General features: G+C 41.9%; 1 protein-coding gene across 7 annotated transcripts in view; it reads left to right on the forward strand.

Moving 5' to 3' along the window:
• The window catches only part of MBNL2 (muscleblind like splicing regulator 2), a 249,726-nt gene that overhangs the window by 167,646 nt on the left and 62,955 nt on the right, over positions 1-19,125 (forward strand). The window lies entirely within an intron of this gene.

Consider the following 19,125-nt stretch of genomic DNA (forward strand, 5'->3'; position numbering starts at 1 on the left):
ATATGTGAAAGCTTGATTGTAATTTTATTTCATCTTCAAACACAGAAAATTCCCATTTATTAGTACGCTGACTTGTGATTTTTCTTAATAGTAGGAGAGACAAGGAGAGTTAGGAATAATAGCATTGTTATTTCTCCAATTAATGAACACAAGACCAAAGAATTGAGATGGTTTCAATTTTGTGCATAAGTTTCCCAGTTATTTACTTTCCCGAAGATAGTCAGATGCTTAGGTGGAGGCAGTATAAGTGTCTATATAGAGTAATAAATACTTTTGCCCCAAGATTCTTGTATTTGTTGTGAGTTTTTTTAGAATGTTAATGAAAAGTTGTAGACATTAGATTTCCGTCATCTCAGAATTATCCTCTCAGCTACTGTGAGAGATTTGAAAACCATTTCAGAATATATCAAAGGGCTGTCTTTTTTTTCTGGCATTCCTATCAGGCAGATCTGAAGTGTTGGAGGAATATTTTCACTATTTGATAATGCTGTAGTAATACAGGATCAGATCTTTGCAAAGAATATCAGGTATGCTGGCAAATGGTTGATTGCATCTATATAGTTTGTCAGGCACTAGGTCATTTTAAATAGTCTGTCTGGGGTCCAGCATGGCTTATGTTGTATTCTGTTTTGCTAAAACTTTAATCTTAAAGGCAAAGAATAAGTGTAATCCGTTCCTAATGGTTCTCAGATAATTTGTTAATAGGATATTGAATATTGGGGAATTCAGTAACTGAAATTTGTTTAGTTTTTCCCTGAAAATTGATCAATTCATCATCAATCCTAATATTCCTAGTCCCCTTCCTTTCCCATATATCAGTTTTAAATACATCTAGAAATGAAAACCCTGCTAGGCATGGATCTCCATTTATTTGCTTTCTTCCTCTTTCATTATGTGTTGACATACAGCATAAGGAAAACTGGTAACGTGTGGCTTAGAATATGGCAGACAGCTGCACACTATAATGGAACTTCTACTGAAGTAACTAAAATAGCTAAAAATTGCTAGTTTCTCCACTCCATGTGGAGTTGGCATTTAAAACTAATTAGAAATTCTTCATCCACTGAAATATTGAGACCTGTGACTGCTGTTAATATCAAGAAGTTCGATGAACACTGAGTCATGGAAGGTAGTGTTGCCTAGTGCAATGGTCTCCAAAGTGGGGTGCGCATAAGACAATCCATTGGGGGCATGGCAGGAAGAGCGCAGCTGGAGGGGGCAAGGAGGAAAGGGCGACCGGAGGAAGGAGGGAACGAGCAAGCAGGGAAGCTGCCTCGCTACCCGGAACACAGATGCTTTAGGGGCTGCAGGGCCCTGGGCTAAGGGGGCCTGCAGCTCTAAAGCTCCTTTCGGAATGCAGCCCTGAGTCCTCCGGCCACTGGAGGAGCAGGGCCACATTCCGAAAGGGGCTTTAGAGCTGCAGGCCAGGGCTCCGTGACCCCTTTAGTCCAGGGCCCTGCAGCCCCTAAACCACCTGCATTCCGGGTGGCCCTGCCTGCCGGGGGTGGGGGCAGCTCCCAGAATCATGGCCATGGGGGCGGTGCTATGCTGCGCTGTGCAGAGCCACCTGCACACCCCCTGCACCAAACAGGAGCTGCTCCAGGTAAGTGCTCTGCACCTCCTGCCTGCCCCAGCCCTAAGCCTCTTCCTGCACCCCCACCCTGAGCACCCTCCCGCACCCTAACTCCCTCCCAGACCCTGCATCCCACCCTGCGCCCCCTCTCGCACCCTAACTCCCTCCCAGAACCTGCACCCCACCCTGATCCCCCTTCTACACCCTAACCCTAATCCAGACCTTCGAATTGCTGTATCACAAAGTGTTAAACCAAGATTTTCAGAAATAATGAAGAAGCATATTCAATCACATTGCTCTCACTAAAAAATAATAATAATAATAATTTTTTGTGAGAGCAAAAAGGTATTTTGTACCTTTAATGAATAAAATACAATAAAACTTATTTTAAATATATTGTTTATTTCATCTTTATCTCATCCTTTTTTAATTTCTATTTTTTGTATGTTTTATAATGTACATAATATATTAGTATAGTAGTACATATATACAATTTATACAAAAATATACATATAGTGGGGGTGCGTGCTCAAAAAATTTTTATTGATAGGGATGCGTGATCAAAAAAGTTTGGAGACCACTGGCCTAGTGGATAGAGCACTCGCCAGGGACTTGGGAGTCCTGAGGTCAACTCTCTGCAGTGCCACTGACCTGAGTGACCTTGGGCAAGTCACATCACCTTCTGTGCTTTAGTTCCTCCATGTATTACATGGGGATAATGATACAAGCCTCTTTTGTACAGCGCTTTGAAATGTACTGATGTGAAGTACTATATGAGAGCCAGGTATTATCAATTAATGAAGAACTGTGAAATCAACATTAGGTAGGAGTGCAAAATAAATTGACTGCTTTATGATCATTGTATAATGCAACTCTGTTGAGAGTGTTCTCGGTATGCCAAGAAATCAACTATAGTAATCATTGGGCACTACACACTGATGAAAGCTATCGTGTGTGTGTGGTGTGGAATATCAAATGGTCCATTAGTGTTAAAATATAAAGAACTCTTTTCAATTAAAAAGGAATTGCACTACTGTTTGAATTCCCCACTGATGAGGTAAAGGAGTTGGTTAAACCCCACTCAGATGCTGGTTGATGACACTATATTATGAATGTTCCTTCTGATGAATGGTGCTCATCTTTCACAGTTTTCCTAAGGCACACTGATGCAAAATCTGCAAGGGGAAAAGACAGATTTGCCCACGTAAATCATTTTTTTAGAATAGCTGTAATTCAAAAACATGATGAAAAATTATAGTCTTGAACGTTTTAATGACTGACAGTTTAAACTACATTATATTTTAACCTGAATGCCCTTCAGATGAAATCTCTTTTGAAGTATTGTGGTAATTCTAATCACTGATGATGTACATGTCAGACAAGTAGAAGATGGAAACAAATATTTCACACTTTGTTGTTCGAAGAGAACTACCCCTGTGAAGACTCCAATCATTAATTTTTTTTCTTCAACAAAACTTTCTCTTGCCCTCCAAACTTAGAATTTTGTGGAGGGGTTTTCAGCCTATACTAGCACATAAAGAAAGCTTTCAACTGAAGTCCTTTGTGATCTTATAGTAGCTGCATAATGACTTTGTTTTTCTTCTCTTCCCCAGCCTATAAAAGGAAAAGTATAGAGGCAATATTATTCTAGCTCCATCTGTTAAGAAATTAGTCAGGAAAAAGTTCTTTCAATCTCAGGTAATATTATTAGCCCCTTCCATCAGATTGTGTTTTGTTTTTGTTTTTCTTTTGCCTCCTCTGCCTAAGTGGGAGCAATGAAGTCCTCACCTTAACCCTCTGCTTCTGTCTCTTTCCCCTCACTTCTTAGCATCCAGAAGAAAAATATAATGAGAAAATGAAAGAGAGGAAGGAATGGGGTCTGGGAGAGCTAAGAAGAGAACCTCAGAATAAGAAAAGTATGGCTGTTGATGCCACTGCTCAAATTCAGATTAAGGTAGCAGTCTGTGCTCCTTATGCCATCTCTACCCCCTTTCCATTCAAGGCAGGGCCGGCTCCGGCACCAGCAAGGGGGTCGGGGGAAAAAAAAAGCCATGATCACGATCAGCGGCAGCTCCACCGCGCCGCTTTCTTCTTCAGCAGCAGGTCCTTCCCTCCGAGAGGGACCGAGGGACCTACCGCCGAAGAGCCCAGCATGCCGCCCCAAGCACCTGCTTGCTCAGCTGGTGCCTGGAACCGGCCCTAATTCAAGGTAGTCAATGACTTCTATATGCAAATGTGTGAGAATGGAATTGGGTAATGGGTGCTGCTGTAGCACAGTACTCAACGGATGTTCTTGGACCCGCTCTTCTTTTTCTGGCACTGTAGAGTGCTTTTCTTTCCGTAAGTGGCTTTCACCCTGTTTCTTCCATCACTAATGGGATGCTTGATAATGACAATTGCAGAAGGCACAGACCTCATACCTGTGGGGAATTTTCATCTTGGGGCTGATGCACAAGTCCCATGACTTTGGTCTGCATTGTAGTATTTTAAACACCTTAATAAATCTGTCGTGTCTTCATGTAGCAGTATAGTGTGACACATACCCTCTAAGTCTCCACGAACAGGCACCAAGAGCTGTTGGCTTGTCACCACACAGATGTGGTTGTGCCTGTTGGCAGGACCCCTTATCTCTCATCTAGCTAACTTAAGGGGAAGAGCAGAGCTCAAGCAGATGAGATCAGCCACGGAGTGATGTAAGGATTTTGGAGATCTGTCCGTATAGTTTATGGATTCTGGTTGAATTTGTGAAGCTGTTGCTGTATCATGAATGCCTTTCTGTATGGATATCTTCCATGGGCTACCAGGGCTGTGTCAATCATCTCCAGAAGAGGGACAATGGGGAATATTTGACTTTTAATGATCAGTCAATAGTTATGCTAGAGCACGGGTCAGCAACCTTTCGGAAGTGGTGTGCCGAGTTATCATAACCTTAGTCCCAGATTTGGACCTTAGCGTCCAAAATATGGGGGTTAGCATGAAAACCTCCAAGCTTAGTCACCAGCTTGGACCTGGTACTTGCTGCCACCACCCAAAAAATTAGAGTGTTTTGGGGCACTCTGGTCCCCCTGAAAAACCTTCCCTGGGGACCCCAAGACCAAAATCCCTTGAGTCTCACAACAAAGGGAAATAATCCTTTTTCCCTTCCCCCCTCCAGGTGCTCCTGGAGAGATACACAGACACAAGCTCTGTGAATCCAAACAGAGGGACTCCCCCTCTCCGTTCCCGGTCCTGGAAACAAAAAGGACTTTCCTATTCCCCCAGAGGGAATGCAAAATCAGGCTAGCCAATTCAACACACACCGATCTCCCCTGATTTCTTCCTCCCACCAATTCCCTGGTGAGTACAGACTCAATTTCCCTGAAGTAAAGAAAAACTCCAACAGGTCTTAAAAGAAAGCTTTATATAAAAAAGAAAGAAAAAATACAAATGGTCTCTCTGTATTAAGATGATACAATACAGGGTCAATTGCTTAAAAGAATATTGAATAAACAGCCTTATTCAAAAAGAATACAAATCAAAGCACTCCAGCACTTATATTCATGCAAATACCAAAGAAAAGAAACCATATAACTTACTATCTGATCTCTTTGTCCTTACACTTAGAAACAGAAGATTAGAAAGTAGAAACTACTCCTCCAAAGCTCAGAGAAGCAGGCAGACCAGAAAACAAAGACCCCAGACACCAAATTCCCTCCACCCAAAGTTGAAAAAATCCGGTTTTCTGATTGGTCCTCTGGTCAGGTGCTCCAGGTGAAAGAGACATTAACCCTTAGCTATCTGTTTATGACACGAGTCTTCATTTATTCCCTCTAATTTAAGGTTTCGTGTGCCAGTAATACATTTTAATGTTTTTAGAAGGTCTCTTTCTATAAGTCTATAATATATAACTAAACTATTGTTGTATGCAAAGTAAATAAGGTTTTTAAAATATTTAAGAAGCTTCATTTAAAATTAAATTAAAATGCAGAGCCCCCAGGACCAGTTGCCAGGACCCGGGCAGCGTGAGTGCCACTGAAAATCAGCTTGTATGCCACCTTCGGCACGCATGCCATAGGTTGCCTACCCCTGTGCTAGAGTAACTGCATCCTAGGGAAACCAGTTTTACCTTATTCCTCTGAGGGAAGGGGAGAAATGGGGAGTAGAAAGTTACCAAACAATGCAAACAAGCTACAGTGTTGGTAGGGGAATATATGAACAGATTCACTGAGGAGCTTGCAGTGCAACACATGGGAAGTTTGGGCAGGATGAAAGACGAGCACAGACCAAGATCAAAGGAGGTGAATTAGGGAAGAAGACTCCATGTTTCAGAGGCCAAACCATGCTTTGCAGCAGCAGGACCTGGAGAGCCCAAACAATGCTCTGGAATGGTTTAAAAAAAAAAAAAAAAAGAGAGAGGGAAATGCATGTAGGATTTTTTATTCTGTGTAGATCTGCATATTTTTCATGCTGTTAAAGAGCAGTAATGTGTTACATGCACACTTTACTCCGAAATGTATTATATGTTATACTTACCACCTGCCTCCTGGGAGAGTTAAAGTGTAACACAGAAGGCTCACATCTTCAGTGGGATTCTGGGATAGGGTGTATTTAAACTAAGGAGCTATTGTGGGTGTCAGCACTGGTCCTGAGGGCTTAAGTCAGGTGGGCTGAGGGGCTCCACCTCTGTGAAGTGGTATCACACTGAGGGTCAGTGCCCAGAAAATATGCCAGAGAGGCCAAGGGAAGAAACAGTGCCACAGCCCCAGGGAAGCTTAAAACGTCCAGTGACTGAGTTACCTTACTTCGTCTGGTAAGTGGCCATGATGAGGCACTTGACTCTGTCCATGACAAGTAGCTTTAACAGGAAAGTGAGAACTGGACCAAGAAGCTTTTCTGCAAATATGTCACCAGTGGGTGAGTCTTTCAAGGGACTGGCTAATCTCCAAGCTGATGGAAAAAATACTCATTCTGCACCCATCCATTGACACCCTGGCACCAGGAACTGGTGTCTTTTCTACAGCTTTAAGAGTTAGGGTACAAGTATTTATGCCTTAGTTTCCTCCTCATTTCCAAAATTCTGAACAAAACAGATCACACAGAGAAGAATGCCATGTCATAAGACTTTAAGCGAGGTGATCTTGATTTACTGCCTGCCTGAATCTATCAATCTTTAAATAGTAGTGCCTGTTGAATGGAGCAGGTGTGACCCATGTCCTCGTGCCCTTCTCCCCAATCCCCCCACTTCTGTACACTGTTCCTAAGTTCCCTCTTACTGCCCATGGCCAGTGAGGCGAAACCAGTGGTGTTTGCCTGCTACTACTTAGTGGGATTTACCTCTACTATAATGTTAGTCAGGATTAATTCCCTTCATTCTTCCCCATTATTATTTTTGCTTATTAGGTTATACTTAAAAAATTAAAATGAAATTTATTTTCTCACTTGGTTCCCCCATCTGCACCAAAATGACAGATTCATAGTCCTTGGGCTTCAAACCCTGCCTGTTCTGCAACGGTGTAATTCCTCTCACTGGTGGCCACAGCTGCTGTCTGTTCTGCTTTGGCGTGAGCAAAGTACCAGGCTGATGCTGTGTGTGTTGGTCCTTCTCAACAAGGACAAGGAAGTCTAGAGATGTTCATCTGAAAATATACCTCCTTGAACAGCCCACGGCAGTACTCATACCTGCAAATACCGCTAAGAAGCCAGCACTGGCTCCGGTAACAGCATGAACTTCAACACTGGTACTATCCATTCCATCAATAGAATCCCTGGCAGTGCCTGCTGATTCTTTGCTGGCTTTGAGATGGAGCTTCTTGCTGTTTGTTGCTCAAATGAACTGTTGGCTCTTTTTTATTATTTATTTATTTACTATTTGGTAAATTGTATGCTTAATAGTTTGCCAGTTGGACTCTGCACTTGTCCTTGTTGAACCTTATCAGATTTCTTTTGGCTCAATCTTCCAATTTGTCTAAGTTACTCTGGACCCTATCCCTACCCTCCAGCGTATCTACCTCTCCCCCCACCTTAGTGTCATCTGCGAACTTGCTGAGGGTGCAATCCATCCCATCATCCAGATCATTAATAACATGTTAATAGCATGTGAACTGTGTTTGTAGAGCAGGTTAAGATCCCTGCTCGCATGTACTTTTAATATAAGCTACATTAGTTGGAAAGCTATGTCATTTGCTAAATTCACATTTTATGTTCTGTATAGATGACATAATGGTATAACTGTCTATTGTTTTAATAGCCTTGTTCACTGTTGCTTGTGTAATTATATAGAGTAAAAGAGACTATATATCAACGTTTTCTAGAGATACATTTACATTTCTTTTGGCTATATTTTCAGGCTCCACTTGATTAGTGTTTTATTACTGGTCTGACACATGTAGGTCCCTTTATACTTTAAGAAATTTCTAATGCATTTTTTATCACCTTTCCAGCCCGAATTGGGAATTCATATCAGACTCCACTCGCATTGGCAAGCTCCCTCGGCTAAATGCATGATTTATTAATAACACAGCTGTAGCTTCAGCACTCTCATTAAGAGCTAGTAAACACTCCATTTTGTAAAGAGACAAGATAATATACTTTTAACCTCTACAATTTTGTAACTTCTTCTAGACTATCTATTGAAATATTGGACTTGGACATTGCTTTTTCCTTTTGTTAGTAACCTTGTGCTTTCCTAATAAAGGATGGGAACTGCAAAGAGAAACAGCGTTTGCATCTTATCATTTGTGTTATGATAGGGCATAATGGCCCCAGCTGACAGCCGTGTTCTAGTGCGCAAGACAGCAAACATACGCCCATAGTAAGAGACAGTCCCTGCCTCAGTGTTTACAGTCTAAGTAGACAAGACGGGCAAAGACAAGGGAAAACAGGGACTTAAGTGGGATTAGTTACTTGCCCAAGGCTATACAGAACTACAGCGGCAGAGCCAGAAATAGAACTCAGGTCTCCTGACTACCAGTTCAGTCCAGTGGCCTGCATTGCCCCTGTATATACTGCACTTTGATACATACATATAGCTGCTATGTAGCTTGTTTTACTGTAAATATTTGTTCCATAGGCCTCCACATAATATATCATGAGTTCGAAAGAACTCAAATGTGAAGTTGCGTAACTATTAACTAGGGTTTGTAACCTATCCTTTAAATCGGCCTTTGTACCCAGTGACTGGAAGTTAGCTAATGTAACGCCAATATTTAAAAAGGGCTCTAGAGGTGATCCCAGCAGTTACAGACTGGTAAGTCTAATGTTGGTACTGAGCAAATTAGTCAAAACAATAGTAAAGAATAAAATTGTCAGACACCTAGAAGAACATAAATTGTTGGGCAAAAGTCAACGTGGTGTCTGTAAAGGGAAATCGTGTCTTACTAATCTATTAGAGTTCTTTGAAGGGGTCAACAAACATGTGAACAAGGGGGATCTGGTGGACATAGTGTACTTAGATTCCAGAAAGCCTTTGACAAGGTCCCTCACCGAAGGCTCTTACGTAAATTAAGTTGTCATGGGATAAGAGGGAAGGTTCTTTCATGGACTGAGAACTGGTTAAAAGACAGGGAACAACAGCTAGGAATTAATGGTAAATTCTCAGAACGGAGAGGGGTAATTAGTGGTGTTCCCCAAGGGTCAGTCCTAGGATCAATCCTATTCAACTTATTCATAAATGATCAGGAGAAAGGGGTAAACAGTGAGATGGCAAAGTTTGTAGATGATGCTAAACTGCTCAAGATAGTTAAGACCAAAGCAGATTTAGCAACAAAATGGCAAATGAAATTTAATGTGGTTAAATGTAAAGTAATGCATATTGGAAAAAATAACCCCAACTATACATACAATATGATGGGGGCTAATTTAGCTACAATGAATCAGGAAAAAGATCTTGGAGTCATCGTGGATAGTTCTCTGAAGATGTCCATGCAGTGTGCAGAGGTGGTCAAAAAAGCAAACAGGATGTTAGGTATCATTAAAAAGGGGATAGAGAATAACACTGAATATATTATTGTCCTTATATAAATTGATTGTACGCCCACATCTTGAGTACTGCGTACGGATGTGGTTTCCTCATCTCAAAAAAAAGATATACTGGCACTAGAAAAGGTTCAGAAAAGGGCAACTAAAATGATTAGGGGTTTGGAACGGGTCCCAAATGAGGAGAGATTAAAGAGGCTAGGACTTTTCAGCTTGGAAAAGAGGAGACTAAGGGGAGATATGATAGAGGTATATAAAATCATGAGTCGTGAAGAAAGTAGATAAGGAAAAGTTATTTACTTATTCCCATAATACAAGAACTAGGAGTCGCCAAATGAAATTAATGGGCAGCAGATTTAAAACAAATAAAAGGAAGTTCTTCTTCACACAGCGCACAGTCAACTTGTGGAACTCCTTACCTGAGGAGATTGTGAAGGCTAGGACTATAACAGCGTTTAAAAGAGAACTGGATAAATTCATGGAGGTTAAGTCCATTAATGGCTGTTAGCCAGGATGGGTAAGGAATGGTGTTCCTAGACTCTGTTTGTCAGAGGGTGGAGATGGATGGCAGGAGAGAGATCACTTGACCATTATCTGTTAGGTTCACTCCCTCTGGGGCACCTGGCATTTTCCACTGTCGGTAGACAGGATATTAGGCTAGATTGACCTTTGGTCCTACCCTGTACGTCCGTTCTTATGTTCTTGTTGACATCCTCTGTAATACACTAGCATAGTCCATTGATATCTTGGAGATTTACTAAATCATACTCGTAAGCCTTTTCTAAATGGAAGTATTTCTTTTTGATTAAACATTGCTCCCAATTTAAACATAGTCTCAAGCTCACTTAAAGAGGGTAAAATTTTCAAAAAGACTTTGTGTGAAATATTAAAATTTTCAGCATTTTCTTCCTTTTCTGTTTTGAACAAATCAGAGTCAGTCATCTCATTATCAAAATATATCTCCTAACCCTTTGAAGTAATCTAATTAGTTTTACAGCTATTTGTGAAATGGATTCCAGTTCCTGCAGCATTCTTGAGAGAACTCTCGTTTGCTAGAGTATCAGCTAAGTTGTTTCCTCATTTATCTGGTCAGAATTTTTATAAAATGCTTCTTTTCTGTTACACTGTCTTTCCATGTTTCTTTGCCAACTGATTTGCAATTGACAACAACAGCTGTGTTCACTGGCCTCCCTTCTTTCTGACTGATTTTTAGATAGATAGAAAAGTTAAAGAAAACGCTGTCATTACCAAAATTTTTACCTCTTACTGAGTCTGACTGTATTTCAGTACAGACTATAATAAACTTAGTGACTTACATTGGTTGTCACTAAAAAGTTAACATGTGCCATGAGTTACCAATCAGTACTATCTGAGATGATCACAGTTCTATCCTGTGTTTAAAATAGATATTTTTGGTAAGAGTTAATATTGACTAATAAGTAGCTTCTAATGTAAATTTCTATGGTGCTCTCTGTTAGTGTTAGTGAAATGCTTTAAAGGTATTTAGACCTATTTGCTGTAGTATATGCATGAATCTGCAAGTTACCTTCTCCAAAAGAGAAGAATAAAAACAAATTGGAGACTAACCAGCTTTTTTTTTTTTTTTTTTTTTTTTTTTTTTTTTACAAACACTCCATTTCTGCCAGCCTTCCTATGTCACTTAGCATCTTAGATTTCACGAAAGAGACTGTCTCTTTCTGTATGTTTGTACAGTGCCTAGCACAATGAGATTTTGCTTCTGATTAAGGCTTCTAGATGCAACTGTGGTAGAAATACAAAATATTAGTAACATGTTTTTTCATACCTCCCATCTACTGACTTTGTCAATTTTACAAAAGCTGGACCACTGGTATGCTTCAGGTGCTCGAGTGTGGTTGCCCTTGTACTCCATGAAGATACATATGTACCTTAGAGTGTAAAATTTAGTCCACTTTTTCCAGAGCTGTGAAAATTCCTATCAAGGCTTGTCTGATGCTGGGTAAGAAAACAAGGAAGTAAATGAAACAAACTATTCTAGTTTCCGGAAACATTTGAAATGAAGGGAATAAATTAATGTTGACCAAATGGAAAAAGATCAGATCATTGAGGAAAGACGTGCTTATTTTTAAGGTTCTCAAACTATAACTGAGTCAATGATTATATAAGAAGCTGACATTGTCATTTTAAACTGCTCTGTTTGTTTAGTTTTTCTTTGCCTTCCAAATATACACACTTAAATCTGTGAAAGTAATCTCAAGGTGGTTCATCAAATTGATTTACCATTTCATATGCATCTTTTTTTGGCATCTGCAGTATTTACTACAGTTTTTTCCTTTAGAGCAACCTTGGGCTTTATCTCCAGTGGAACCTGAACGACACAATTTGGTTGTTCAGAAGTGTGAAAAAAACACATACACCCCGAACGACAAAAGTTTTGCTGACAAAAAGTGCCGCTGTGAACAGTGCTTTGTTGGCAGGAGATCTCTCCTGCCGACAAAGCTATCACCACTCATTGGGAGTGTATGTTTTTTTGTCAGTGGGAGAGCTCTCTTCTACCAACAAACAGTGGCTACATTGCACACCTTTTAGAGACATGGCTGTAGCGACACAGCTGTGTCGCTAAAAGTTGCGTAGTGTAGACATAGCCTTAATATCATGTCTGCTTCCTTTGATATTGAGGCAAATTGTCAAACCATTCTCTGTACTCACACTCTGAAACTCATCCCAATATTTTTGTTTAAAAAAGAATCTTGAGAGAGACAAAAGCTCTCTGTATTACCAATGTATTCTTCAGCAGAACATTTTGTTTTTCCATTTCAGTAAATAACGGCTATTAAATCTTTTCATGTTAAGTATCTTCTAACATTTAGACATGATAGTTTCCTTTTTGTGAAATTTTCATTTTTCTCCATTATTTTATAGTTTTATCTGTCACTGTGTTCACAGAAAGCTCTTTCACTGACTTTAGGAATACATTAAACTATTTTTGCTGTGCCAATTTTCAGTAATTTTAGCATATTATCCAAAATCAGCAGACAAATAGCTGATGGTTTTTCCTCCCTCTTTAGTAAATAAAACAATCTATATTAATTTAGATCATTTTACTTTCATTTCTTTTTTCACCTTAGATTAAGAAGGTGAATATATCCTTGAAGTTTTCTTATAATGAAAATAAGAGAGTGTAGGCACATACATTCATATTAGTGGGTGAACTTGAAGGAATCGTTATGGTCCTGGGGATAAGGAATTAATTTGTTTCCTCAATTTTCCAAGTTTTTATAGTAATTTATGTATATTACATTTGAAATAGTTTAGTTGTTCAGTGTGTTTTTCCCTTATGCCTTATTTGCCGTCGTGGTAATCCACTGATAGCAACTGAATGCAAACTGAGGCAATCCAACTCTTTGAATTGAATTGTTTTAGTATAATCTTATTGGTTGTTATTGAATTTAACCTTACATAATTCTGGGGTCTCTTTCATTTTCTTTAAAGGCATTGAGTCCAATTCTGTTCTCAAATCAATATAAATCAGGCATAATTCTATTGAGATTAATCCAATTATATTTTCACAAAGATAAACAAAGATACTCCAGACACACAAGCATGTGAAATTCAGGCCTTATTTATGTGACATAAAGAAGCAAAATATGGCACAAGTCAAATTTGTAAAAAAATCTTTTGCAAGTCACCTTCAAGCTTGAAATCTGGGAACATTTACAGATGTACTTAACTTCCAGGATGGTATTCAGAATCAATTATAAGGGAACTTTTTTTTTTTTTTTTTTTTTGTGGGGGAGAGGGGAGGGAAGGCTGGGGGATTTTAGTTTTATTCAGCTGGCTAGAATGGCTGTGGTTTTGTTTACTATCTATGCTTGTTGTAAGAGGAGAACTGGGGATAGGAGAGCTTGCTAGAGGGTATGAGGCAGATAGATCTGCACATAAAAATTAAACCCTCAAATTGTGATTTTTTGGGAGGAAAGATCTCCAACTTAAACTTTAACCTTTCATCCAGATTTAGTTAATCAGAAATGCTGTTCCAAGTTGAGTTGCTGAATACCAAAATATAAAGGGGGGGAAGTTATAAGTATTTGCTTGGAAACAGTCCCTCTCTTTACATAGCTGAGTGAATGTATGATTGGTGATTTGAGTTCCAGTTTTCTGCCTCACAGGATCAAAAATCATAAATTGGACCCCCACACACACACCAAAAATGCTGAGGTTGTCCCAATAATTATGAGATTTTTTAAAATCTCATGATATTGTTCTGTGTTTTCAGTCTATCTTTTGGTTATTGAACTACCCCTGCCCATCATGTGTGTGTGTGTGTGCGATAATTAGTGTTGCCTGCACTCCTAAATATACTGGGTAATGTGATGGTGGCTCCTGCTGCAGGAAGTCTTATCCCTACATCTCCCACCCCCAGCCCAGCAATTAATACTGCCCCCATTTTCCCCTTTAGCCCCACCGCGTCACTTTATCACCATTCCCACCCCCAGTTCAGTCCCCAGCTTCACCTCTGCTCCTCCTAGGGCTCTTCACCTTCCTCTCCCAGGCCTGGAGAGCTGCAACCCTGTGCTTCCTCCTCTTCCCTCCCTTGCTGTGACAACAGCGAGCAGAGGGGAGGAACTCTTCTGGCTTCCGGCAGTGCTGAACTTCAAGAGGGGGATGGAGCTTCTTGCCTCATCGCGAGATGAGCTCCAGAACCGTCCAAAATCCTGTTGCTCATGAAAAAATTGTCAATACTGTGGTAGCATTGCATTTTTTAAGTTATTTTTGAGTTGGGACATTTTAGAATAGTCAAGGTGTAATGGCCTGTAAACCTCAGATGTCACAAAGCATCTACAGACCTGTTGACAGACTGATTTGGGGATATTATATTGATCCATGGATTTTTCTAGCTCAGAATTATTGGAATGGAGAAGTTCTTCATTTGCCAAAAGGTGACCTACTCAGATCACACTGGGTAATGCCAGAAGGCGCATGCCCCATTCTGATTTACCTAGGAACTCTGGAGGATTCAGTGCCAAGGGGGAGGAAACAGGCTACCAGCTTCAAAAACTGAAGGAAAAGCTTGTGGGTCTTCACTTCTAGCTTGTTAGCCTGTTTGGCTCATTTGCCTGCAAAGGCTGCTGTCGTTGCTGCTACTGTGGCCATTGGCCACTGGCCATGTGATGTCACTGTACTTGACAAAGAGGCTTCTATGCTTTCTCCACCCTGCTGACTGGCCAGTGAAGAATGGGGGTCCAACAACATGCCACATCAAAGATTCAACATCTATAAGCAGGTAGCCTCTAGTCAGCCAATAAGTCCATTGCTATAAGATATCTGAGCTGATTAGGGTTGCCAACCCCCCAGAATTGGCCTGGAGTCTCCAGGAATTAATAATTAAGCTTTAATTAAAGATTGTCATGTGATTAAATCTCCAGGAATACATCCAACCAAAATTGGCAACCCTAGAGCTGATACAAGCACAAGCCGAGCTTTTCAGTCCATATACAGTAAAAGATTTTTTTACCCGGCATGTTGGGTGAATGGGGTGGGCCAGTAAGTGAAAAATTCTGGTTAACTAAGAGGGAGGGAGTTTGGGCACAGGAGGGAATCCGGGGCACAGGCTCTGGGAGGGAGTTTGGGCACAGGAGGGGGCTCGGCGCAGGGGGTTGGGGAATGGGAGGGGTTTGAGGGTGCCGGATCTGGGGGGGCACTCACCTCAGGTGGCTCCCCAGAAGCGATGACCTGTCCCTGCTGTTCCTAAGCAGAGGCTCAGTTAGGCGGCTCTGCGCACTGCCTCTGCCTACAGGCAGCACCCACGCAGCTCCCATTGGCCGTGGTTCATAGCCAATGGGAGCTGCAGAGCCAGCACGCAGGGCAGGGGCAGCACACAGAGCCACCTAGCCATGCCTCCGCCTAGGAATAGCCTGGCCAGGTTGCTGCTTCTGGGGAACCACGTAGAGCCAGGTAGGGAGCCTGCCAGCCCCACACCAACTGGACTATAAATCTGACTTTCTATGAAGATTAGAAATGCCGGTTTATAGAGCATTCTGGTTGGTACAGGCCTGGATAACACAGCTTTTACTGTACCAGCTTCTTGAGGCTAAATGACACCACAAGAGTCATAACAACCATCAACTTGGGGTGGGGGGAGGGAGCTCAAGTGTAATTTTTTATTTCTAGATTGATGCCTCAACTTGTTTTTAACTCCAGCAGGTAGCTGGTTGTGGGCATGTGTGAATAGGAGTGTGTGACTAGACCCCACAGAAGGTATGGCGCTATTGAATATGTCCTCAAATACCTAAAACACCCCTACGTTAAACAGCCTTGCTGTCTAAAGGTATGTCTGCATTGCAGTTAGACATGTGCTGCTGGCCCATGCCAGGTGACTCTGGCTTGTGGGGCTTGGGCTAAGGGACTGCTGAACTGCAGTATAGATGTTCAGGCTTGGGCTGCAGCTTGAACTCTGGGACCTTCCCACCTCCCAGGATCCTAGAGCCCAGGCTCCAGCCTGAGCTCGAATGTCTGTTGCCATAATTAAACAGTCCCTTAGCCTGGGGGGGAGTCAGCTGGCATGGGCCAGCTATGAGTTTTTAATTCCAGTTTAGATATACTTGAAGACATCTCACACACATCTCATAGGTTAGGAGTTGTATGTTTAATTCTATGAAATAATGTTATTTTCACCTACATTTGTCATTTGAGTGTTAAATGTAACAAGCTGTTTCATCTAGAATTGTATTGGAATATTTCATGTGATCCTGTGATTGATAGGGAAAGAGACTGGCTGATTACCCAATCACAAATAATTTGAGGGAAACTGCTTTAATTGGCCTCAGAGCTGTGATCTCAACATTACCTTCAATCATGGAGTGATTTGACCCTCCTCCCTGTATCAGCTATTTGACTGGAACATAAATATATTGATGTGCAGTGTTAATGCCCTGTTACTTTGGAGACTGATACTGTAGTTAAACAAGATTGCTATCTTCTCAAATTTTACATAATGCAGGAATAGCAAAAGAATGCACAAGATATGTGGATTTTAAATCTTGCTTACACAGCTATAAAAAGTTTTAAATTTCTAGACTAGTTTCACTTAACCTATTTTAAAGTAATAATTCTAAGCACTTACATAGTACCCTACATTTAAAAAGCATAAGAACACTGGGCTGTCCTGTGCAATTGATTTTTAGGCAAACTACCCATTGTTCTTAATGTGGAAATCTTCTTAAAACCAGTGGCATGGTATGGCTGAACAAGGGATCTATTGCGGTTGGTAAGCCACAGTCTGCAGTATGTCAAATGTGGGAAGACATCACTCTGGTGACAATTATCAAAAGCATTGTGTGGGAGTTCTGAGAGCCTTTCTTTGTACAGACATTCCACTAACTACCAGTTCTGAAATTTCCTTTGAAATTTTCCTACTGGTTTCCACATCTGTCCTTTACGGTTAACTAGTTCAGTACTGCTGGGGTTGCTGATAGCATGCGTTTATTACTTTAAACCTACAGTGTGCCCAGATATTATTTGATGACATCTCAGATACCTTTAGTAGCAGTAGTAGTAATAATTGGCTACTTATCTAACATTTTATTTGGAAAGAATAAGGAATTTTGAACTCTTGGGCCAGGATTTTTAAAGAGAGACATTGACCTGACTTCCATTTGAATGCATGCAGTTTTAGTGCTAATGTTGTCCTGTGTAAGTGTTCAATCTATACTTGCAGAACCCATTTATGCTCAAATAAAGTTTGTGCGTGTAAACTCTCTTTGTGCACATGAGTGATAGGATGCAAAATTTGCATGGACCACATTTTAAAAAGTAGGCCTTTGCAGTACTGTTTGTGATCTGGAAAGGGAAAATAAGTAAAATAGAGAGTGTAATTTCTAAGACCATCATTTGAAGCCCTCTACAGCTGTGTGTTACTCTGACTCTGCTTCAGAGGCACCTCATTCAAAAGCCATTTCTATTGCTATGATAGATTTAATCAGGAAAGTTTTGTTCTGGAAGGGGGGAGTCATTTTTTTCAAATTTGTAAGGAAATGTTTTGAACAATAGTGTTTTATTTAAAGTACTTTATTTATTTAAAGTACTCAAGACTTTTAAAAAATTTAGCAAGGGACTCTTGAGAGTGGAAGCTGAGAAGGAAGTAAAGTCTGAGTAAGGGACACAGTAAGCTGAGAATCAGTGTCTATCCCAGGTAGGAGGAAGGCAGTAGTGTCTCAAAGCTTGAAATAGCATGCAAAGGTATAGTGTTAATACTGACTTTCCAAGATTCCACAAGTATCAATGGCTTTATAGAGAGATAAATGGCTAAAAACGTGTTCTTTCATGGGGATCTTAATGAGCTTATCTTGGCCTTGAAGGATATTCCTGTGGCTAGTATTTATTCTTCTTCGAGTGCTTGCTCATATCCATTCCAGTTAGGTGCGCGCGCATCGCATGCACGTTCGTCGGAGATTTTTACCCTGGCAACACTCGGTGGGCTGGCAGGGCGCCCCCTGGAGTGGCGCCGCTATGGTGCCTGATATATACCCCTGCTGGCCCATCCGGTCCTCAGTTCCTTCTTACCGCCCGTGTCGGTTGTTGGAACAGTGGAGCGTGGCTTAGCTGATCTCCACCTCCCTAGCTGTTCGCTCGTTTATACAGTTATTGTGTACATAGTTCGTTTTCTATAGTTCTAGTTAGCATTTATATTAGCAGTTCTTATAGTAGTTGTGTATATAGTTAAAGAGGATCTGGGGCTAGCCCCTTCTCCTCCCCGGTACCGGGGCCCATGCCCGGTTCACCAGGCTTCAAACCCTGCGCGGCCTGTCATCGGCCGATGCCAACAGGAGACCCGCACGACTCCTGTTTAAAGTGCCTGGGCGAATCCCACCTTGCGGACAAGTGCCGAATCTGCAAGGCTTTCAAGCCCCGAACAAAGAAAGAGCAGGACATTCGCCTGAAGCAACTTTTGATGGAGGCAGCTCTAACTCCTCCATCCTCGGCACCGACTCCGGCACCGGGGACAAGTGCCCCCTCCGCACCAGAGCACACGATTCCAGTAAAGGCTTCTCGGCACCAGCCTTCACCGGCTCAACTTTCTGGCCGGCACCGATCCCTCTCCCCAAGGAGCAAGAGGCACAAGGCTCCTGCAGCATCTGTATCTATGCCGCAGTCGGAGCGTACATCCAAGGCGGACCGCCCAGCACCGTCAACTGTGGCGGCATCACTTGCCTCCGCACCGTTGATTCCGGTCTCACAGAAGCCGTCGAGTCCAGTGCCTACCAGCTCCCCGGCACACGCTGTGGTCGAGCTCATCGTGCCCTCCACGCCAGAGACCTTCTCCACAGCTCAGGAACTAATTGCTTTGACGGAGCCTGAGCTGCCTCAACCCCCGGCATTGCCGGTGTGGGTTGTTCAGTCATTGGGCAAGCCTGCCATGATGAGGCCATCCTCACCGGGCACCATCAAACGCCGCCAGTCCTGATCCAGGTCCCGCGGACACTCCCGGTCCCGCCATCGCTCCCGATCCTGGCGCCGCTCGCAGTCCCGGTACTGCTCTCCATCCCGGTACCTGTCGTACTCGTGGCACCACTCGAGATCCCAGTCTCCATCGTGGTACTCTCGGCACCGGTCCAGATCCC

The sequence above is a fragment of the Gopherus evgoodei genome, chromosome 1, assembly GCF_007399415.2.
Source record: "Gopherus evgoodei ecotype Sinaloan lineage chromosome 1, rGopEvg1_v1.p, whole genome shotgun sequence".
NCBI lineage: Eukaryota > Metazoa > Chordata > Testudines > Testudinidae > Gopherus > Gopherus evgoodei.